The sequence below is a fragment of the Helicoverpa armigera genome, chromosome 3 (genome assembly GCF_030705265.1).
Source record: "Helicoverpa armigera isolate CAAS_96S chromosome 3, ASM3070526v1, whole genome shotgun sequence".
Lineage (NCBI taxonomy): Eukaryota > Metazoa > Arthropoda > Insecta > Lepidoptera > Noctuidae > Helicoverpa > Helicoverpa armigera.
Genome location: NC_087122.1, coordinates 12,044,626 through 12,069,433, shown reverse-complemented (window position 1 = coordinate 12,069,433; position 24,808 = coordinate 12,044,626). Strand labels below are relative to the sequence as shown.

General features: G+C 35.6%; 1 protein-coding gene across 3 annotated transcripts in view; it reads left to right on the top strand.

Annotated features, from left to right (window-relative positions):
* LOC110372935 (uncharacterized) overlaps positions 1 to 24,808 on the top strand; it is a 113,430-nt gene that overhangs the window by 61,094 nt on the left and 27,528 nt on the right. For all 3 annotated transcript variants that reach the window (XM_064043687.1, XM_064043686.1, XM_021329971.3), the window contains one exon: positions 15,466 to 15,528. The gene's annotated coding sequence lies outside the window, so the exon portion shown is untranslated. The remainder of the gene's footprint in view (positions 1 to 15,465; positions 15,529 to 24,808) is intronic.

The following is a 24,808-nucleotide window of genomic DNA, read 5'->3' as shown; positions in this document are numbered from 1 at the left end:
TTGACTGGGGTCAGGTAATCCTCCATGAATTATTTATTTTTAGACACGCGTATTTATCGACCTTGAATGTTATCAGCATACAGAATCAAGTGTATTTTAGACACAATTCACTTGAATTTTGCTGTTTTGGAATGAATGATTCTACTTGGAATTTGAAATTACTTTCTGTAGTTCTGGGCATTCCTGAACCACCAAATTAGGGAAAAGGATTATTTGTTGTTCGGTATTACTTTGTCTATGCTTTCTTTGACCATGTTGGTTGGCGTTTATGCTATCGTTGTTTGTTTTAAACCTAAATAACATAAAAGTTACTGTGTGTAGTTTACTGTATAACTGTTTTCTATCAACATTAACGCGGAATTTATCTCAATCGGTATTGGTGGTCTATTTGTATAGCCTGTTAAACATACGAGCCACCATATTAAGTTCAATGTTTGTCAGGATTATTTGAGGCTGAAACAAACCCTAGGACCCAACAGACGTGACGCTTGGAAAAATCTTTTATTTAATAGGCAAAACCGTCAGAAGTTTTTCAATCTATCTTTTCTTTATCACAATTCTTTACTTCTTTAACACGAAATTCTAACAGAGCAATCTGTTTTACACTAAAAACACCTGAGATCTTTGTAGATACCATTTCTCCATTAATAACAACACAATGCTGGTTTAGCAGGTGATCAATCAAATTAGTGTTTGACGGAGCAGAAATATTACCTCAACTCACTTTGATGGTAAAAAAACTTGCTATTATTAATTTTGATTTAAGATGGCGTTTAGCAGATGTAGTAATTAACGTTATGGTTGAAGTAATTTATGTTTGAGCTGTCTTCGAGATTTGGTTTCGACTATATAATTTTGTTCTCACATTATTTTGTAATATGCTGTGTCCAGTTTCTGGTACCGTTAAATCTTGTTATCTACTTTAGACCAATTGTACTGATCGAGGTATCCATGCTGTTGCCAATAATATGAAAGGCATATATTTGGAACACCCCGTATGCAAATATTTATTGAAGTAAAAATAAAAATATCTAACCAGTTATTACCTAAACATGAGTGACATAAGAGTCTCATGTACGGCTTCCTGTTTCTGTTAATAAGTATTAAGAACTAAGTCGTTCACACAGCTTAGATTCATAGAAAGCATTTGACGATGTAGGTCAGCGAGTATGAAATGTGAAGTAATTTGCACGGGGCCTTTGCGGTGAATACCGAGTTTAATTAATGGTACACCAGAATAAAATGCTTCTGCATACTCCTGGATTTATTGAGGAGAAAGGTATGAGAAAACTTGAAAGGCACAATCTAACAACGAAAAAGAAAGACACTGACTCCAGTCTAGATTGCTAAGCTGATGAGAGATTCTTATCATTTGATTGCTCGATACGCTACTAGACTTGCCTTTGAACTGTACAAAATTACACGTGCGTAAAGGATATACTGAGTAAATGAGACGCCATTTCAGTACATACGATACCTATCAACTCAAAAGCTTTAATAATTAATTGCTTTTTCTGAAGCACTCCGAACTGAAACTCCTCCAAATAATTTAAAGTCTTCAGTTCAAATTGATTTTGGGTCGAGAGCACCTTCGTTCACACTCACCTGGCTTCGAAATTTCAACATACTGCTTTGAGGGGTGACTTCGTTCGACAAATCTAGGTCAGACATTTAATAAGAGGTTTTCCCAAGTCCTTTGCACTAGCTTAAAGAACTTTGCTCGTTGACACAGCTTTAATTAATGTGGCACCAGAAAAAATGGAGCCCTAATTACTTCGCTCTCACCAAATTGGGAGGCGGGAAATGATGGATCTGAATTATTTAGTTGGACCTTTTAAACGGTATTAATGAGGTTATATTTGGTGAATATTTCATAATTTGGTAGCTGAATTCATGCAATTAGCAAAATATGAAACGGTTGTTTAAACGGTGACAAGGTCATCAGTTTGTCAACTCTCAATATTAAAAGAAGCTACATATTGCAAATTAGTTTATTATTTTCTTAACAGTGTTCATGCCAAAACCATATGTGAATCACATACTTAACTGCAGTGTCGATATGTTGTACGAACACACATACAAACTTCTCATGAAGACAGAAATACACTCGACTTTCCATCAACACAAGGATATGGAAACTGGATCTCAGTAGAACGGAAATGCAAACTCGACGCCTACACAGCACGACAATTTCTGATAGTTAATCATATCAATTTAAATGTAAACAACTTTGGCAATATGCACCGGCTTGGAAACCCCACTCGTTTTAATATTGATCTTAAGCTAGACTATTTGGCACAAGTGAAGGGGTTCATAAACATGGTCATTTTGCATCGACAAATGTGAATGGTGTTGTATCAAAAAAGTAGTAACAGTTATATAAAGCTTCGTAATTTATCTGCTTTATTAGAGATGCAGGTCTAAATATTTCTGCATAAAGACTGGCTCGCTTAAAATAAAACACAAGTTCTGCTGAGATTTTTTCAATTCATTCATTTTTTCTATTACGATTGTCTTTTGCTGACAGACCTAAGATTTGTGTTGTTGGTTCTATCTGTCTCGTAAATAAATCATGGTTTCCAAATGAATATGTGAGTACACTGGATGTCGTAGGTACACTGACTCCTGACGCACATACTACGTTCTCCGTACGACCAGGGTCGATACCACGCACGGCTGTCTCCAAACATTTTATATTTGTCTGCACGCTACACGGATCAATTGGTAGGAGACACGCGAACTCTCTATCTTACTATCGTTTGTTGTTACTCCACTTTGACGTAAAAAGAGGGCAATATGTTTCGTGTTGAAGTACCGAAAGCTGAACAACTTTCAATTGAGAAATTGTAATTAAAGCAATTTTGATAGCATTGTATACTGCCTTTGCTTAAGTGGCATAGATTTCGCATCAAATATGATTTGAATATTTCATTTGCATTTGTTACAGTCTCTCTATTGCAAGATCTGTAATTGATATCCCACCCAAAACAAAAATGTGAAAGACTGCCAAGTTCGATAATATGGGAATGCTTCGCCTATAAAAGAAGTGAGATCTGAATAAGTACCAAGTTCCATACACAAACACATACCTCAGTTAAAAATAGTTACTTTTTAATGATGTTACTTGGCAAGTTTTCATACACCTTGTTATAAACCTACTAAACGCAATGAATCAAGTATTTAATTTTCTATTAAAACTTGCCAAGTAATCATCATTAAAAAGTAACTATTTTTAACTGAGGTATGTGTTTGTGTATGGAACTTGGTACTTATTCAGATCTCACTTCTTTTATAGGCGAAGCATTCCCATATTATCGAACTTGGCAGTCTTTCACATTTTTGTTTTGGGTGGGATTTCATTTATTTTTGTAAGGTTGTTTATTTTATTTTTTTCTTATGATGAAGTTAGTTAAAGAAATGTCTCATTTATACTATCTTTTAGATTTTTTTAATATGCACTATGTTTCTTACAAAGAAATGAACTAGATTAACTATGACTAGATTTACCAACTGACTGACATGACATGTTATCATATATTATGTTCGTGGATCAAAGTTACACATTCGTTATTTTCGAAAGTGATTCACACTTGGCCGTTTTCAGATTTTTACTTTACTTTGACTAAATACAAACCTTTGTACCATTCGAAGATATATTATATAAATATAGATAAATTTAGTTCGTTTTAGTTCCTTAGGGGTATAAATTTACACCGGGTATAAAACACCTTCATTATTTTGAAACCGACTCACACTTGGCCATTTTCAGATTTTTTCCTTTACCTTGACATAAAGACCTACCTCCATGCCAAATTTCAAGTCAATACGACCATTGGAAGTGGTCTAGGTTTTTGATGAGTGAGTCAGTGAATCAGTGAATCAGTGAATCAGTGAATCAGTGAATAAGTGAATCAGTGTATAGTAAAAATAGCGATTTTCTGACGTCAGTATCTCAAGACCTACAATAGGTATATTAATGAAATTTTGTATTTTAGATAAGTGAGGGGGTCTCAACAGATACTAGAAATTTGATATGCGTAAATAAAATAGATTTTGAGTTACAGGGGGGTCGAATTTGGCCCGAAATGGTTCGTGTAATATAACCCACGGCCGGTGTGTCGCCTTTTTTGCTCGAACTTGGCGGACACACTGCCGTGTGTCTAGATGCATCTTGCTCAAGCTTACATATGAATTGAGCATCTACAAGACAAATGCTGACTTGACAGTACTTAATACATACTAGGTAATGCTGAATCAATTGATACATTCTTAGAATCTCATCCCAATCATCTAATCCTCACAACAACAACAACTTCTTTCAATGACTCAGAGGAACTACAAAAAGAGGTGGTTCTTTAACATTACAAATTCCAGTCACGTTTGAACACGAGTTGAATGCGGAGTTTTAGCAAAAACCTGTCGATATAAAAACCTAATTTAGTCCTAACAGTAAAGTTCGTGACGTGCCCGCCAATCTCGCCAGTTGCATCATTGTGTGTCATCGCGGCACACCCGTGGGCGTTTGTGTAAACAAATCGTGCCTTAGTTAGCATATTTTTTGCTGCTTTTGTTATAGATAGAAGAGAAAGATTTTGCTTATGATAAAGGCATCATAAATGGAAAAACTAAGACCTCGGTGATGAAGAAGTGAAATCCAGTCAGCTATTTATAATGATATGTTGACCTGAGGCAAATCAAAAATATACAATGAAGTCCTATGGCAGTAAAAATGTATGTCAATCTTAGACATAAAAACAATGAAAACAGGCATTTTTATTCAAAAAACATTGAAAACAGTATTAACTGTACTTTTGTTACAATAGCCCTATTGTTTCAACAATTTGTGCTAACCGTAATAATTGTACCAAAATAAATGGCTATTCATAAAATCGGCATGGGCGTACTGGCCATTTAAAATAATACAGAGTGCCCAGTGTATCTTGACATACCGCGGCGGCGTTACTTCAAATGCAAATGTCAACTGTGTCTAATTAAATATATTCAAATTTATTTCTTGTAGATTTGAGTTTATTGTAGTTTTTGCCGCATTCCAAGATATACTGTATGCGCCATTCGCCTATTACACAGTTTACGACAGCTACATACTCATTAACAATCATGTCGAAAATAACCGACCATTATGTTTTAATACAATGGATGTTCTTGAAGCTGTCATAGACACCGCTCCCTGAACTGCTACGGAGTAACTTCCTTCGCCAACTTATGGTTTCACACAAAATTGACTCAAACAACCTGTAATAGGAGCAAAATAGAGTTGAAAATCCTGTAGCAATATAGTCGATGGGTAAAATGAAAAGTTGGTTGTTCTCGTCAAGCCAGTTATTGTAGTTGTGCTGTCATGCGATAGCTGGTTGCAATAGGAGCAGTCGTGACCACACACTGTGGACTCGAACCTAACTGTAACAATGCTATTGCAGCATTTACGTTGATCAGAATGTTTGAGTTTCACATCAAGGTCATTCGGTCGAAGGCATGTGGACGAAGGGCCAAAGTAGATCATGGTATTGAGAATAACATTGTAGGACACAACAAACTTCGACTTTCGAAATAATTGTCTCAGAGAAAGTAAAATTATACGGCATGTCTTCTAAATCCCACATGGATTCGAAAATGGACGAATATTTTTTCAAAGACAATTTATCATACTTTCCGATGTTCAATACTAAATTCAAACAAAATCTATTTTTATTATATTTTGTTAAATATATTTTGAGACAAAGCGAGGTACTCCATGAATAAAGAAACGGAACCGTTTATAGAAAATGCGATTACGTTAAATCTTTCTATTGTGGAAACCGGAACACCATTACGAGTTAGGAGCCTTTTGTGGGCAAAAAAGATGTAAAGGGCAAACCTATTCGACTGGAAAAATCGAGCGCTCTGTACTTAGGGTCAACTATTATTTGTCATGAAAGCGAAATCATTTGATGTTAAAATTGAATAGCCTATCATTTAATGATATAATTGGATCATATTTATGTCCCAAATATTCTGTCATGCTGAAGCTAATTATTAATCATAATATAATCAGTCTGTCTAAAATAGATTAATAGTTATCTTATTATTCCGTAATTATTGTCGTTATTTAATATCCAAACTGTCGCAAATACATGTTTTTCAACGTCCGCAGTTAAAACTAGAATGTGGACTAACATCCTGCCTGGCCGTGTTTCCTGTCTATGTTATCCGTATCCTGTGTGACTAGAACTTATCTAGATTCTATATTTTATCGTCTTGGGTGTCTATTTCGAGAGACTTCTAAATATATAAAACTCAAAGGTGACTGACTGACTGACTGACTGACATAGTGATCTATCAACGCACAGCTGAAACCACTGGACGGATCGGGCTGAAATTTGGCATGCAGGTAGATGTTATGACGTAGGCATCCGCTAAGAAAGGATTTTGATCAATTCTACCCCCAAGGGGATAAAATAGGGGATGAAAGTTTGTATGAAACTTTGTCAATTTTAAACCGATCGGACTGAGACTTTGCATGCATAAAGCTACTATGGCGTAGGCAACTCTTAAGAAAGGATTTTGATAAATTCCATCCCTAAGGGGATAAAATAGGGGATGAAAGTTTGTATACATCTTCTTAGATTTGTACACGCTAATCTTCCGAACTACTGAACGGATTTCAATGATTTTTTCTTTGTTGTATCAGTATTAAGCCTGGTCAACATATAGGCTATAATTTATCTTCGAAACTTGAAGACCTGATGCAGAACTCCAACAGACCAACAAAACTATAAGAGATACAAAAATGGTGCCATGACAAAAATTGTTTCATGTGATGAGCATTTTCAGCTGAGATAATAAATTTTAAGATCTGGAACACCTGATGTGGAACCCCAAGAGCCCAGCTTCTCTATACCATATACAGGTATGACGTTTTAGCAAAAGTTGTTCAATTTGATAAGCACTTTCTATTGACTTACACAAATTGAAGATCTAAAACACCTGATGTGGAACTCCAGGGGCCCAGCTAGACTATAGCATATAGAGGTATGACGTTTTAGAAAAAGTTGTTCAATCTGATAAGCACTCTCTGTTGACTTATAAAAATTGAACCACACCTACACCTGATGTGGAACTCCAGGAGCCCAGCTAGAACCATGACGGGGGTAGCTCTCACGCCTCTGGTTTGGCTTGGCCGTCCAGAGTGGAGTCGCTAGAACAGGATTAGTAGCCCTGCTCGGAGGGTAGGTGCCTCATGGTAAGCACAGGGAGCGCGAAATCTGCGTTTAAAGTCCACCGAGGTATCCTCACCCTTCAGCTCATACTTGAGAGATTGGTTCTCTACCCACTAAACCACCACGACTTTCACTAAGTCACCACGACTTTGACATCTATTTAATGTTTTTTTACGTAATAATACTTGTGTAATATTTTTGCCACACACAAATGCGGACTAATTAGAATCACTACTTTTATCCCTATGGTCACGTCTATTGCGGTTCAGTTCTCAGCGTTTTGTTTAATCTGCTGTGCTTTTGCTGTTAAAGTACAAAAATTAAGTATATAGAACGTTTCTCTTCGGTCCCTTAAAATTCAATATCAGACTATTCAGATCTTTGATTTTGCTGACCCCGTAGTCGCTGGCATAAGGGACAGGATCCGCGTACGAAGTCGCGGGCAGAAGCTAGTTTATAAATATTTATTTATATAAGTTGCCTATTTGCTTGCAGTTATTATACATGTCATCCTGAATCAAATCCTTTCAGATTTTTTATCTAATGTTTAAGGATGTCACGTTTTTGCTCTTCAGCAACTATGGTGCAATGATTTTGAGGGGTATACGAAAATAAACAGAACTAGCTTCTGTATTGTTCACAAGACTCGTAACATAGCTCATAATAATCGCATATTCTTCAGTCCCTTTAATCTAGTAAACATGTCAAGATATCACATGAAGTATTTTTCTTATATTCCACTCATAGGCAAAAAAGGAAAATGCGAGATCCTAGCCCAAAATTAAAGCAGTTTCAAACACTATAAAAAACTTCGGAATTCGATATGCAAATCCCAAAATTAAGGACACCTTCCTCAAATTTTGTAAGTACGAACCTATCTCTTTATGCTAAAAAAACTTGGAGTAATCTTCGGAAGCGTTCATATAAAATTCAAATATCTTTTTGGGCTCGTTGCTCTCATGAAAGAGGGATGAGGATTTGAAAGTTCCAATACTTGTGTAATCTTTTGAGAAAATATTCCTTTTCACTGGTAAAAACTTGGAGCTGTCTTATTATCTGTATGTCCAATTCAAAACAGTTGTTTGTGTACTGCTTATAAATGATTTATGAAATTAATCATTAATTCACTTCAAATTATCTTGCCGCAAACAAATTAATGAAATTACATAATTGACTTGCATAAGTACTATGATTAATTTTTTATCTACCATTAATCGCGGCGCCATTAAAACGACGTCATTCAATTTTCAACTAATAATTTAAATCCACCAGATATTTTACTCGATAAGGTTGGAAAAAAAATACATTTAATCACAGCTACCTAATAACTCAGTTCAAATATAGCCTGCAATTGACTGTCCCAGTAGCAATAAGTTACAAATTGGTCGAAGGTCGATACTTTCAGTTTTATGGCCCATTGAAAGTGTATCTTGAAGATTAACGTCCACAACTAGTCTGAAATAGTGTTGGCCGAAGCTAGAATTTGCGATAAGACATTAATGTATGGAATTTGTGTAACCTTCTCTTAAGTGTCGGTTGGGTCAAACATGCTGATATTTTGTCTTAGAATCTTAGATGGATAGGAATTAATTAATTTATATCAAAAGCAATATCCATGTTAGGCCGAACTATTACTTAGTTCAGAAATACTTTGTCAATATCGTCTTTAAATAGTTATTCGTGAGTATTCCCAATATCCACGTCTGTTTTCATCATCATCATCATCATGTGCATTGTTAATTTGCTAATATTATTTGGCTTTTGCTTTGACACAAGACAATTAATGTTTGTGATGAGAGAATAAACATTTTTATTATTTATTTATTGTTATTTAATGTGTCCAATTATCATCAATGAATTTCCGTGAGCGTTTCTATGAAATCTGTGTACCTACAAACATTGCGTGTTTAAGGCGTACCCTAAGGGTGATGTGTTGATGACGTTGCTCGGAAACTCCGGTTTGTAAGTTTTTATTGGTCAATGAGTCATAGACTTTGTGGTATCTTATAGGTAGGAGAAATCGACGCAAGAAGGTTTTTGTGACGTCACGGGAAACATAAATTACAGAAGCACAAGAGTACTGTAGCGAATAGATAGGTACAAGATGATCAAGTTGCGGTTTATGTATAACCTGTACTAATGAAATACTTCATGATAACACAAAAGTTACTTCAAAATCATCGTTGTAGTTAGTAGGTTATTCCCGAGCGATAATTACACTTGATCTACCAAAGAAATGGAAAATTATTTTCGATCTTCTATTGAAAATGGATGACGGAACCAGATAGAATTGAATGTTTTTCGACCTTGTAGCTAAGTAATTATTGGCTGTGATTTAAATGATGAGTAATAATTAGAGGTTATAATCATTCGATAAATGTTAAGAGTGGAACTTTCTGTATACGGTTCTGGTAAAAATTCCAAATCATTGTTTATCATGTCCCGAAGTTAAATCTAATATTGTAAACAACATTTTTAAAGCCTCATAAATGCAAAGAAACGAAAAAGATAGAAAAGAACAGCTTCACAAAACATCCGCCACGACCGGGCGCGAATTCATTTAGATTTATTATCGCGCTTTGCAGACCTTGATGACATTTCTATTTTATCTTTTTCTTTTGCAAAGAAAAAACATTACTTAATTATCAACGTGTTGTACCTAATTAATCTCGAAATTTCTACGAGGAATTCTCGCTAGGTTCCCGTGGGATAGTAAATAATTAAGTTTCTGACGTAGCTCCGGGTAGTTTAACTTTAAATGTACAGAAGTAATATCTTGATCAAACACCGGTGGAACACGTCTGCTGGTCCCTAGCTTAATTAGTTGGTACTATAATGTTCTATAATTTTAGGCAGTAATTTTCGTCAGACAGCCCTTCATGTTAATGTGGAGTTCATAACGTACCTATGGTATAATGTTTTTGAAATTAATAATTTAATTAGAATGCGTCATCATTGGGTAACCGCTGTACATATGTTTTTTGGAGGTTTGTGTGTTCTTACTTCCAAAAACTCGAGAGTCTCAACCATATATACCACAGGCCTTTCTCAATATTGGGTAGGTACAGTCAACTTCAGGTCAGTGGTAACAGTTTTATAGGAAAATCGTACTTATTACCTACTATTGAGTTAGGTGCATGACAGTTACAACTGATGTGCAGTCTACCGTACCAATATTATTGACGCATCCTTCAACCATTCCGTGATTATGAAACATTTGCATATTTTTGTCAAAATATGAAAATTGTTCTAGTGATTTTGAAAGCTACGCAAAATCTAAATGTCAACTAACAGTTCAAGTGCAATTTAACTTCAACTTCACGAGGCCAAGCCAAATCCACGTTTTAAATCTACAATTTGGCACGTACAGTTTTGTGAAAGGCCAGGAATCCAGTAGCTTCTGTTTATATCTTGAATCAAAACAATTAGATACTAAACTGATTGTATAAATATAACCAGTAGGTAATCTCTAAATACGTGATATCAGACAAATGAGTCATAGGTAGCTGATTCACTACTCTCCGTCGAGATTAATTTCACAGAGGTCCAGTCAAGTATGACGTCATTTGTTTATATGATTAAAACATAACATGCATCTTGGGTATTAAAACAGCAGGATAATGAGTTTTCCATCGTGTACAGTCAACAACACAAGTGTTTGATTATCGTTGCTAAATATATCAGCCAATTGCGGCCCACCGCTGAAAGTAGGATTTCAATGGACAATGGATTCCAAAAGGTTCATCTAAAAAGAGCGAATCTTTATCCTCTTAGTGAAGAATACTTTATTTTGCTATTGTTTCTTTTGGATGAACATAGCGAAAGATCCCTCCAGCTAGATTGAACGATGACCTTTATATAATGGCCGGCACAGACTGGGTAAGGTAAAGCGGGTATTGAACTCCTATAGGCTTTGGGCTATATTCATTGTTTTACTATCTTACCAGTTTATAAAGAAAGGAAAAATTCGAATACAGGCCTCTTTTATTATTTTTTATTATATTACTTTTTTCCTCAAAGATTAACCTATTTTATGACCTGTACTTCCAAGGATTTATTGAAATTCTTTTGTTCTCCTTTAGCCGATTACGGAAGGGCTTCTTATTAATGACATGTGCGTGCCATAGGTACATAGTTAAAAACTTTGTAGTACACAAACCTTTTTGAAGGACTTAGGCGAATATGGTCAGTGTATGTTTTGTAATATCAGACAAGGTTTTTCTTTGTTCGTTACCTTTTTGGTTGAGCATGCATCAAATACCTGTATTTAGAGATGATCTGAGGCAAAATGTTGTTTTGCAACGTACTCTTATTTATTTTTATTTTTTTCGGTAATATTTAGAAACTAATCCAACCGAACATATTAATCCAAATTGTTTTGAATCCTTAGTTCATGTTCATTAGACAAATATAAATAAGAAGCGAAAAAATATTGTTGAATGCTAAGTGGGATATACGGTTCCTTCAATTTACTTAGATATTCCTAACTGTGCAATCTCTTCAATTCTCAGCTAGTCGTATCAAGCCTTTAAAACTCGTAACAATACATTAAAATTACTAACTCTAAACCAATATAACACCTAATAAAGAAACACAGTGCGTCCTTAACCCAGCAGACAACTGACAGTTGCGTTAAACAAATACTGGACGAACTTCAACAAGTTCAAATATTTACTGAAGGTACACCTACACTATGACGTAAGTATTACACTGACAAAACTTACTGGCTTTATTTGAAGCCTTCATATAATGTGACTGGTTAGTTACTGCCCTTTGGGTACTTGAAACTGTATTTTGGAAAGGTGGAGGATCGCAGTATCGGAAGGTAATGAAGAGCCAAAATAGGTAAAGAAGGTAGTCAAAATGCTAAGCCAAAGTCAGACCTCTATTCTGGTTACCAATTTCATTTACGACTTCTATCCGCTTCGGTCATCATCCGATTTACTGCTTCTATCCGCGTAGACATTTAAAACACATTAACGTTAGTATCATCATCCTAGCGATTCTTAAATTCTATTTTTTAAGTAGAAAAATAGAACGCTTATCTACTTTTATGTAGCAGTTTCCTACAAAGCAATACATAAATGTTTGAGAGGTACTGATTAGTGAGTGGGAGAATTCTTAACGCAAATGACGAATTAGATTGCAAGTTGATTTAATATGAGATCACAATGACCACAGCCGTGAATCATAGAGCTTGTTAGAAAACGGAACTATTTTAGATTACTAACAGATTCATAATATCGAAACATAACCAAAAATCACCACAAAAAGCAATATTATAAGAAGACGAGCCCGCAAAGGAAAAGAAAAAACGTATTGAAGACGTAACTATCTACGGCAGAAATAATAAGAAGATAAAGCTGATTTACAATAAAAATCAATTTGTCAAAGAATAAACTTCATATAACCCAGTACAAATGACTGCAAACCTAATCTTCTCCAGTCCCCAGAGAAAGTGATGGAGTATCCTCATACATTTCATCGTGCACACACAGTATGGGTAAACAGTTCCCCGTTTGCTTAGGGTCCTGAGAAACTCGTCTGCGTTACCTATTTCCCGTGGAACAACGATGTTTGAGAAGCTAGCCTTGTGTTTCTTTGTGTAACGGAGATGCTTGAAACTGAGCAGAGCTGTAATATCCGAAGGCATAAATATTTTTGATAAACAGGGATATCAGTTACAATTGAGGTTTTGCCTTTTTTGCTGCAATTACGAGTTTTGCCTCAGTGTTGAAAATAAACCTATGTAAAATTAGCTGATCCTCCTTGCATTTAAGCACTCTGCATCCCTAAATGCGACAGAAGATTTGAAACTCAAACCAACCCTGTTTTTCGAAAATACTTTAGCTTCTTTTAAAACTGTTCTTTAGTGCAGTAGACCTTCTAGTTCTTGCTACATGGTGGTAACATTGTATCCTAGGTATTGCACACACAACTTGGCAGTTGTTTAGTTGGTAAGTATTGAGCTTTGTATTGTGAGATCGACCGCAAGCCTCCAGAGAATAGCTCAGATATACGTCGTTAAATCATTTTTCTTTTGCTCTCATTTTTTGTCTGAAAGGCTTTGTTCGGCCGATATTCTTGCTAGTTAAAGCAACAAAGCAATATGAATATACCTTTTGTCGTTGAAGTGAAGAAAATAACTCATTTGGGCACTTGAGAAATGATTGCTGAAATTGACAAAATTTTAAGACAAAAGACTGCTGTAAATCTGTGAATATAACTTTGTTCTCATATTTCAGTATTCATTAACTCGTAAAATAATAAATGTGTTTATTATTCGCTAGTAAAGTTTGCAAAGATGGCCAATTTGTAAAGAAATCTGACGTCACTTAATATGTTACTATGATGGCCACTTTTTGTTTTCCACGCGTGGTAAATTACCGACCTATGTAACGCAGATGGAATTTTAATTACGGTATCCATTGAATTGCCTTACGTCGAAAATGCAAACTGAATTTATCCTCATAGAAGACAATATTTTAACTGTTTTTTGCTCATAGTCTTATCCAATTTTAGAAAATGGCTTTCCATATCATTACTAAGTAACTATAAATAAGCATTAGAATTAGAATTCCCGTTCTGTTTTAAAGGAAGACTCTCCCACAATGGTGTTTAATATCTTGCGTCATTCTAAAAAACTGCAACCACGCCAACATCATTTTCATTTTCGCAATTCTATTGCAAATATTATAACAAGATTGTAAAAAAAACAGAACCGTATCCCTCTAATCACCAAAGCCACAATTGAAATCGATTTGAAATCAGATTTTCAAATCTACCACGACTAATTCGTTTAGGAGTTTCTTCATCTAATTATTTTGTTTCCTTTTGTCTGTTGCCGCTGTCGTTTATAATTTGTGTGAAGTCTCCGATTCTCGATCAAGGACAGGGCATCGATATTCAATGAAGGATGACGTGGTCTAACATTGAATTGGTAAAGACTCGGCTGGTCGTGGTTGCCTAGTGGGTAAAACCAACCTCTCGCGTAAGGGTGTGTGGTTTCGATTCCTTGTCGGGCAAGTACCAATGCAACTTTTCTAAGTTTTAATTTCTTGGACACCAATGGCTGATTAAAGGTGGACTATTAAGTCTGAAATCACCAACCCGCATTGAGCAAGCGTGGTGATTACCGCTCAATCCTTCTCCGTATGAGAGGAAGCCTGTTCCCAGTAGTGGAACGATAAAAAGGCTGATGATGATGTTGATGATGAGAGGCTCGGCTTCGCTATAACAAATTCTTAGCAATGTTTAGAACTAGCAAGTTCTATTATACCTATGAAGCCTTACCACGTTTCACCCAAATCCGTTTTGTCGGTTTTGCGTTTTGAAATATTATCGCATGTGAAGGTTTTCATGTTTGTAACTCACGTGAAACAGTGAGACTTGTTTTTCGTGTAGTTTCTGGTCGAAATATTTTGTGAGCGCTACCTGAACTACCTTATGTTTTATACATTTCTGGCATCTTTGTGTATTTACTGTTGAACTATCTCAGCCTATAAATTAATAACTACATATGCCATTACCTAATGGACAATAACATTTTATGTTAGGTAATTCAAAACTATAAAACGTCAGTTTCATGATGAATAGTTTTCATTCCATTATTTAATTACTAGTTGACATTATAAAGATTTGACACCATTAAAATGACGAACAGTCACGAACCTTTTAACCTTCGTTTTTCACATAACAGTTGATTAAGTTATTTATGAAATTATTCATTAAAGCTAACACATTACTTAAGTAAACACCTACACAAGGTTTTGAGAAGGTCGTTGACCTTTTGTGAGAACCGCCGGCAGAAATGGTAAACCTTTTCCTGACTTACAAGATTGATTTGTAAGGTCGGCTTATTGGAAGTAAAAATAAAAATTATTGAGATCTTTCTTCGTTTATAAGATAAGGCGGTTGACGGTATAACAATATTTTACTTGTACTTATCATTACATAGTACATTATAGACTGTGATGTACCTCATTAAAAGTTCGTTTCTACTTAGTGCCGCTGGCAAGATATTTAAAACGTAAAGAAACATTACAAAATTATTTTTAAAAATATACACTACTTAACTAGATCAAGTCTGTTACCAATTACATTTAAATTTAAACAAAGCGATTGTAATATTAAACCAACAGATTGTAATCTAAGTATCGTGCAACACTCGTACCATCTTAACACGAAAGAAACAGATGTTAAATTAGTTAACAATTAACATATTAATGAACCTCGTTCTTTGTTCTAGGTGTGAACATCTCCGATACGGGCGTATGATCGTGCGGTGAGCGATCTCGGCCGATCGTAGTCGGTAAGTATTTATATTTTTTACTCGTCATTGATGCAATTTTCATTACATCAAAAACGTCATTATATTAATCTTTTGTTGTTATAAGTCAATCTGTAAGACGACTACAATTGAAATAAGAATCAACTCTTCATAATACGTTGAAACTGTTAGACCAAGCTATGGTAAGTTTTCACAAATCAACCACAATCCATCAAATATGATCCCAATGTCATATTAAAGGCAAACAAATACATGTTCTCAATGTACCCAAGTCCTAGTTGTTCTACAAACCCTTGTCATTCAAGTTTAATATACTAGAAATGAATAGACTTGTCCTGAAACTGTCTAGATACTAGAGGTACACATTAAAACATGTGACAGTCTACCTAACATATCCTACAATGACAGGTTTAAATACCCATATCACCTGCAAATAGGCTTTGGGAGTCCCAATTCCCAAGGAGAATTTATTTTCATATCCACAGAGTATCTAGCTGGAATGTTATTCAATATTCTGTGGACTCCAGAATGTTGAGTCCTTTGTGCATATAATATGCAAAATAACTGCCCATAAATCCCCAAATATGTTGCAAGTTATATCATAATTTTCAGTGCATTTCTTATTGTTTGCTGCGACTAAAAGCACACATCGCAAAATTCCAGTGTTTCCACATATTCCAGTAATAGTTCGTTGCCATAGCGACTTGGAATTGTTCCAGAAATTGTGATTTAATTCGTGTGTTCATCAGCTGAGATTAATACGTTTTTGACACGCCTATAATCGTTTATGATATAATATTTCTCTGGAACTCGTCGGAAAATCTTGAAATATACGACTGGCGATGTTTCACTGTTCTAGCTAACTTGTAGCAATGTATCATCAATAAATGACATGTATTATTATACTTTGATTCTGAAAATCGTTTAAAACGGTCGGATTAAAACGGATTTACATAGCATGCTGAATTTCGTTGTAATTGGATTTGATGGTCTCCGAAAACATATCATTGGTTGAAAGTACATATTGAAGGAGGCATTAAAGCTGCTACAAAACTAATTACTAGTCTAATCCAGTTACTGGGACGTTGGAAAATACCAGGATTAATTACGATAGTACTCGGGAGGGACCGATCTCATTTGATGGACGCTCCACGCAATGACATAAGAGCTGGGAGGATTATCGATCTACCCTCCAGTATCTTATAATTGCGGTGATGTAATCCTTACGTCAGTAATGGAGGGTGTTAATACATTTGCCGAACATTTTGGGGATTAGGTGCTGTACCTTTTCTCATTTGCACCCTCTTTAATAAAGGTGAAGACTCTTTACCCTAGACTCTAAGGAGACTTAACACTGATTTGTGTCTGGTGTTAACAGAGAAAAGTGGATTATAGGACCAGTCTTGTTAACGTCCGTAAGTAAATGTAAGTTTTATTATTACCGTGCTAGAATACTATTTCATAATCAATAGTAGTGGAAGCAAATACAAAATAATCTAGCTGTACAATTGTCTGGTTACCTACGAAACTACGGACGAAACAAATCTTGACATGCACAGTACACAACAACTGGAATATAATTGATACCTCCAGTCCCATTGTCATAACATGAAGACATGCAGCAAGACATGAGCACAAAAAATCCTAGAACTAAAAAACTTCCAACAAAGCTAGCTCCGTACATGCCTGAGGCGTACTCGGCAAGGAAGCCACCTGTACAAAGAAAGACGGCAAACAATACGTCTCGTGAACTTATATTCGGCACATCTTCAGTCTGCAGTTATCATAGCGCGACGGCAGCCGCAGAAACTACTTCGACAAACAAGATGTCCCCTACTGATGGATAGACTCACTGGCGTTGTAAATTAAATTAAATAAAGAGTATAGCAAAAAACGTTGCAAATAATTTTGTACCTAAGTTTATGATAGTCAAAATAATTTTCATGATAGATTAAGACTTTTTGTGGATTTTTAAATTTCAATGACTGACTGTAAAACATACATAAATACACTGCAGCATTGTCCAGTTTCGCAACGAGGTTAACACTGCAGATTGCTGTGGTGAATTGTCAAGCCTTTCGTATAAGCCGTATAGGGCAGCATACATTATTGAGCTAAATCTGACAAACATCAAACTAATAACTTCCATATCCTATGAGTCATATGTACACACACAGCAATTGTTTAACTATTGTGTCTGCATCGTGGACAGTGAAGTAGCAAAAATTTTGGAATAATAATTTAAAACACCATCTTAAATACTATTTCGAGTTGCAGTGGTATCTCACAACTCTTCTATTTTGAGTCGCATGCGGGCGCATGGCGTCAAAGACATAGGATTGAGGGCTGCACTCCCACTGTGTTCGTCAGCCTCGTGGTATGGAGTGCGCCTATTTCTGCTGCTTTTACCTTTAATGAAAATACTAGTGTACCCATGGCATTCAATGTTGTCAAATCTGTATATGAAAATAGTCTTAGTAGGCCCTTTACGTGTTGAGCGGGTATAACACAGTTTAAGCGATTTTGAAAATCTGAATGAGGTCATCTACTTTTGATGCTGACTGTCTAAGTATACGGATTCGAAAAATGTTAACTACGTTCCTCCACCGAGTGTATGGTTGGGAAAGCTGTTTTTCATGTAATACACAATTCAAATAAAATGATATAGAATTGAGCACAAATTGATACCGTCTCGAAATACAAATGGAAATAGAACAATTGTTATTTATTTCTCAGACATCAGAACCAAACAAAGGCATCAAATTACGCTTTAAAAAGTGGCAACCTTATTTGTCAAAATCGCTCCATTCTCCAAACAAGTTTAACCTTTTTTGTGCTAAAATTGGCGTCTAGACTGCTAGCTGGTTAGGTTTGCTCTCTAGCGGGTCAGGCGTATCGAAGCATGCCAGAGCAAACATAGACGGATGACTAAGGACTTGAATTACTCGACATCTCAAATGTGGACACGTTTTAAAGAAAGAACAGTAAATTCCAGGAAACCATTTTAATGTTAGTTCTTCAGACTGTTTTTATGCTAATAAGATAGTCTCGGATATGAGATTTCGAAGGCAAAAGGCAATTTTTGACGACAGACAAGTACGCCAAAAAGTAATTTAAAATACAGTTTTCATAACAATCTTCTATTAGATATTAACGTAACAATTTTAAATCGAGGCGATCAAACGCATTAAAGGTGGTCGTGATTATAACGTTGTATATTCAATCAATAATTTACTTTTTTTAGGACAAACCAAAGTAGTTGATTAGGCCTCCTTAAGACCAGGTCAAGCGCACCGAGCCATATCGTTCACTACACCCAAAAAGATAATAGTTTCACGGTCTGTTCTCCCAAACAAATGCACTGTAATTGTACCACCATTTGCGTCTACAATTGTACGTCTTTAAGACGTATGTGCATTATTGTTTGGCCGTAATAATGCAATTATATTCGGGTGGATTGCGCTTTTTATATAGAAGTATACGAACCAGGGCAAACAATGACAGTACTAAAAATAAATGATGAGAACATCTTGCTGGCTTTTCTAGAACAAAGGCTGCCTTTAATCTTTTAGTGCCAGAAGGTGACGCTGTCTATTATTTTAAATAAGATACCTAGGTTCGCTCTGAACTCTTGCTTTTATAGTAAAACCGACCTGTTAGTTAATAAAGCGCTCCATATTAACGAAATTATTTCACTCAAAAAAGAGAGACTTAAAGAGCTTTGAAAAGAAGGCACTATAAGCCTTCTCAACAAGCATCAGGCATTATTCTGACGCCTAGATGCTCAACTACCTTTAAAGACCACCGAAGGTTACTGGAAAAATGCTTTCCAAAGTGTCTTCAACAGAAAATGTTCTGAACTATAGAGGTATTAAGGTTTAAAAGCGTCATATGCAGTGAAGCTTCGCACGATTTAGTTTCAATAAAACCGCTGAGCTAGAAGAAATTCAGATTGAATTTAATAATAGGTTCATTGTAGTCGGCGGTGATCACTTGCACTTCATCGGTTTTAGTACAATGCTGCGTAAGAGGTATTGTTGAGGATGAATAAAGTTTCGAGGTTGTAACTAAACGGGGTAGTGACAGTACTGAAAATAAAGTTTGTTGATTTTTCATCTGTAAAAGAAAAAAATATTTAAGACTATGTTATTAAAGACCAGCTCTCGCTTGCGGTTCCTTCTGCGTACCATGGAAGTTACTTCGCGCACCCTGACAAAAACTAGCATTTCCTTACGAATGGGTTATGTAATTCTGCAAGACCTGTTCAAGCCCGACCAATAGTGCTGAGTGCGATAATGTCGTTCAAGTAAACAAAAAAATCTCTTCAGCTTGATAATGATCGAACATAATACCCATTTTACATATCTACTTTGCATGATAAAATAAAAACCCAATATAAAACACAATAAAATTTCACAAAATCCCTACAAAAGAATTAATCGTGCTTGCTGACTCAGCCACACGTAATGACGCAACGAAAACACACCTTTTATCCTGAAATCCCGCCGACCACGTATACATGGCTTAGAGCATTTAATGAACTGGAGCCGCTATGACTACAAATGCTACTGTGTCTAGTTGGGGTGAGACAATGCAACAGATAGGTATTGTAAATTTTCGATCACATCGTTACTCACGCACAAGACACATTGACAAATGCAAACATAGACTTAGCAGATATAATGTTCTCCTACCCGATTGTCTTCCACGGTGCCTGTTCTCAAATAAGAAGATCACTCGTTGCACAGGACATATTTATAGTGCACAAGTATTTGTGCAGATACATACGTATATGAGGCATGAGCACTGTCATGCTCCTGTACCTTTAACAGAAGGAAGGTACAGCAACGGGGCGTCTCCAGTTGGCTAAATTATTTAAGATACAGAATGATTCACGTTCATCCTTGCCGAATCCCGCACGCGTGAACTCACGAGGCTTTTGTGTACTCACAAACACAAGGTTCCTTGTATTTACTCTTGTGAAAGAAGTTGGGACTGTGTCCGACTACGTGCGGAGAAGCGTGAATAGACTCTAATGCTGCTGGTGTATTATTTCTAACATTTTGAAATATTTTCTAAGAGCTCTATAGAGTTCTGGAAGTAAGAACTATGTTATAATAGGTACTAATGGCTTCAGAGACAGAAGCATGGAAGAAGAAAGAACAGGACAGGAGGATGTGGATGAGGAATATAAATATCATATGCCACCACAAGGATTTTATTAGATAAGGCTATAACGTCCATTTAATCACCTGGGTATACAGTGAACTATTGAAAAACTGACATACTTTCCGACCTAAAAATCGAATTAATGGAAGGTGTGAATCTACTCACTAGCAAAGCTTGCGACCGCTAAACCCATTTATTAGAGGTTCGTATTCTGTAAACTAACTGAAATAAATGGTTCCGAGACACAATAAAAGTGTAAGCTCACCGCTAGAGCTCGCGTACTAGCGATACGAAGCTTACGGTACACAACACCATGTATAATGTATATCCTTTGTACATCTACCTCTATACAAGGCTGTATTAAACTGTGTTCTTAGATTTAACCGTTACTTAAACATTTTGTATTTCTTGAATTATTTCCTATCCTAAGGTTCAAGAAATACAAAATGTTTTATTGAAACAATACACGTAAAAGCTTTTTCATTTAATAACTCACTTTCTAATTAAATTAATGTCCTTATAAAACGATAGTCATAAAGAAAAATGTCCAAGAAAAATTATATCTCCCAAAAAAAACAATCATTTCGTAACATTAACAATGTCTTCGAATTATTATTCTTCATTAAGTTTAATGAGACACTTTTTCTTTCAGCAAGAATTGCTGGAAACACCTTAATATAAAATACAATACATTTTATCTGCTGATAATGTCTACTTCTCTTATTTTATCTCTGAAGCCTACGCCTTGTTACTTAACGTTTACTTAAACTTAATGGGGATAAATTGATTTTATACTTAGAAACTTATTTACTTCTAAAGCTCCAAAGAAAATTTAAGTAAGTATCATCTATCGACGAATTTGATAGAATATAGAATAATGGAAAAGGCTGAAGCTGAAAACGACGTAATAAATCGAAAGCTTATCTTTTTCAGAATGTCGTAAAAGATAACTAAAATTCACATTTTCCTTTGGCTGCCTAGAACATTCCAGAAAAGAAACAATAAAAATATCTGACCTTTATTTTTTCACTAAAATAACGGCTGTATTTTTTTACCCTAATATTACAAAAGTTCGCCCACGCTCGGAATTTCTTTTGCATTCAGTCCATTTACATACGCAAACGGTTAGACCCGAAACTGTAGACTATACAAATATTTGGGATATTATATGTAGCATGGAACGTAGAATAAAATTATTTAGCTCCTGAATGTATTCTGAAATAACTCGCCTAAAAAATGTCCACTAGCATCATGAAACTTGTCTTTTAAAAGACTTATTTTCACCACGACTCTGATCTCATCCGATCTTCACCAAATCGATCTCCCGTCATTCTTTATACTCGTGTAGATATCAAACAAAGCCCATGTCAGTCATCTATCAATATTCGTTGTGACAAAGGCCGTGTAGGATATGAACATCTTTTCATTCATATGACGCTTTAAAACGTACATAAGTAAGAGGTCTTTCATTAGAATGTTATATTGTTCCGTCAGTAATTGGTTTCACATATGTCACATCTACTAAAATTATATCAGGATAATACCACTTTCTGTAATTGCAGCTTTGCAGACCTAGGTACCTACTGCTTGTCCATAAATTGTACAAAACGGTTCTTCAAATAAAACCTCAATCGATCAAAATTCGCAACTTTTTAATGCGGGCACAAAACTTTATTGAAACAAAAAACTGTCGTTAGCCGATTTAAAAAGTTAAGACTTCTTGTTACTGGCTGTTGGAAAGTGTGTCAGAAACTTCTGAAGTACGAACTTTTATTTATTGTTCGACGTTTTTATGGTGGCGTACATAATGCCATACAATAGGCAAATGTATTTCTTGAAAAGTGCTTATAAGTTTATTTTGTTACTAGAAAACAGAGTATCTACTAATCATAAACAATATCTGTGCTCTTTAAGTTTGCGTTCATAAGCGTACTTAGCACAGTAATAATTACATAATAATTTTCGCTGTATTATTTCGTATCTTTTATCATATGAAGAAAAATAATAGAACTTTTCCACAAACCCAAGGTCAACCCAGTCAGTCCTCAAACAAACCTAATCTTCGCACAACAGGATCTAAGTGCCCTTCAGAATCAACTACTTTCTCATAAGAGTTGCTATTCGCCTTTAATTTTGTGTCACGTCCTCTCACGTTAAAGAAGAGAGGGATTTGCGAAGGGTCACTTCTAAACGTCCTTTGGTAAACCTTATCATCATAGAAACCGTACTTGAAATAACAGAATATACCAGCGTAAGACTCAACTTTATTATCTTCAAGTAGGAATTCGCCTTTTTCAATGAAATACGGCTTTTAATTATACAAGGAAGAAAAGGGAAAACAAAAGAATATCCCTGTGCCCGAAGGTCTATAACAAACCTAATCTTTGCAGAAAAGCGCCTAAGTGCACATCAATATAGGTCTGGCATGCAAGAAGCGAGCGGAGAGTCCTCCTTTATAGAATAATGCAAAACTGTTTCCATGCTTCAAAGATATTCCATTTGTAGGTAAAGGTTTTCCATTCTTCTAAACGCATGTTTCATCGTAGCTGTATTATCCGATTCTATTTATGGAGATATACCTAAATATCGTATAAGCTAAAGCTGGCAGAGAATATTGCAAAATTAGGGATTATCCACGCCTAGGGCTGCCATCCGTCCGGGTTTCCCCGGATTTGTCCTCGTTTTGACCCCGTCCGGGGGACGTCCGGGCGGGTTTTCAAGAAGCGTCCGGGGAAAACCCGGACACTTTTCATGTAAAAAAGCACCTTACTGTATTTACGTATTTATCGGCATTATTATACAAAACGATAACTTCATTCGGTGTAAGAGTAACACGATAAAATAACAACAGACTGCCCTTCGTCGCCACACCGTCGCGAGTTCAACCACTTCGATTGGATGATGTTGGAACATATTTCAGTAGATTCATCGTGGCCTGAAGTAGAAAAAAACTGATCTATTTCTGATAGAAAGAAACATTAATATAGGCGACTCGGAATTATTTGACGAGTGGGTCAATTTGAAATAATTTAGCCCAAATCTTTCAGGCGAAGAGAAAAACTTGAGCGCTAACCAGCTTTGGCTGATTTTTTTTTAAAACAAACAATGCACATCTGTACACTGAATTAAGTAGGATTGCGCAATATTTTTCTGCATACCTGCTCATAATGCGAATTAAGAGCGAATATTTTCATTAATTAATCAGCAATGGACGAAAGACAGAAAGTCGTTAGACACAGATATAGTATTTATTTGTAAAAAAAATGATTTGTTTTAGTAATTGTTTATTGCTAAAATTACACAATGTGTGAAGTGTGAAATTAAAAAAATAAAAATTAAATTAAATTTCTTTTTTTAAATATTATTTTCGGACCCGTCCGGGGAAAAAATGCGATTTACGTCAAATGTCCGGGTTTTTTTTTAATTTGTCCGGGTTTGGCGAAATTCGAGATGGCAGCCCTATCCACGCCACATCTCCGCTATTACTTCATAAACCACCCCAACATCTACGATCTTATAAGACTTGTTGCTTGTCTATTATTTTCCGGCGTGTTCCCTTTAATTACTGCTAGACTCACGAGCTGAGGCAAATAGGGTGTTACGAAGCTTGCTATTGCTTTAGCTCCGGCAATATGCTCGGCTAACGATCATTTGTCACGATTCATGTTTACGATCAAAGAAAGTCGAGCTTAGTATATAATTTCGCTGTAGAATTAAATGGTTGTTTTTCGTTTCGGTTCTGGTATTAGAAATAATATTAATCAACGCAAGACCCAGAAGAAAATCAAGTAAAGGATCAGAAAAATTTTACCATCGTTTCAAAGATGTAAAAGGTACTCAATTAAAAACTTCTCAAACTCAACAAAAGGCTACTTTTTATTTCCCAGAAAAAGTGCGTCAAAAATAACTTTGATAAAATTTTAATTAAACCCAACAGTTGCCGTGGTAATGCCGTATCTCTCACTCTAATGAACGAAAATTTACGACCTGAAACTCAGGTAATATGAATTGCACAGTTCCGTGCAAATCCCTTTCGGTGAGTTACGGGTACAAGCGACGCTAGAATGGAAATTTGGCGTCATTTCGACATGGTAATGCTGTTTTTGCCGAAATTACCTACGATCTTTTTGTT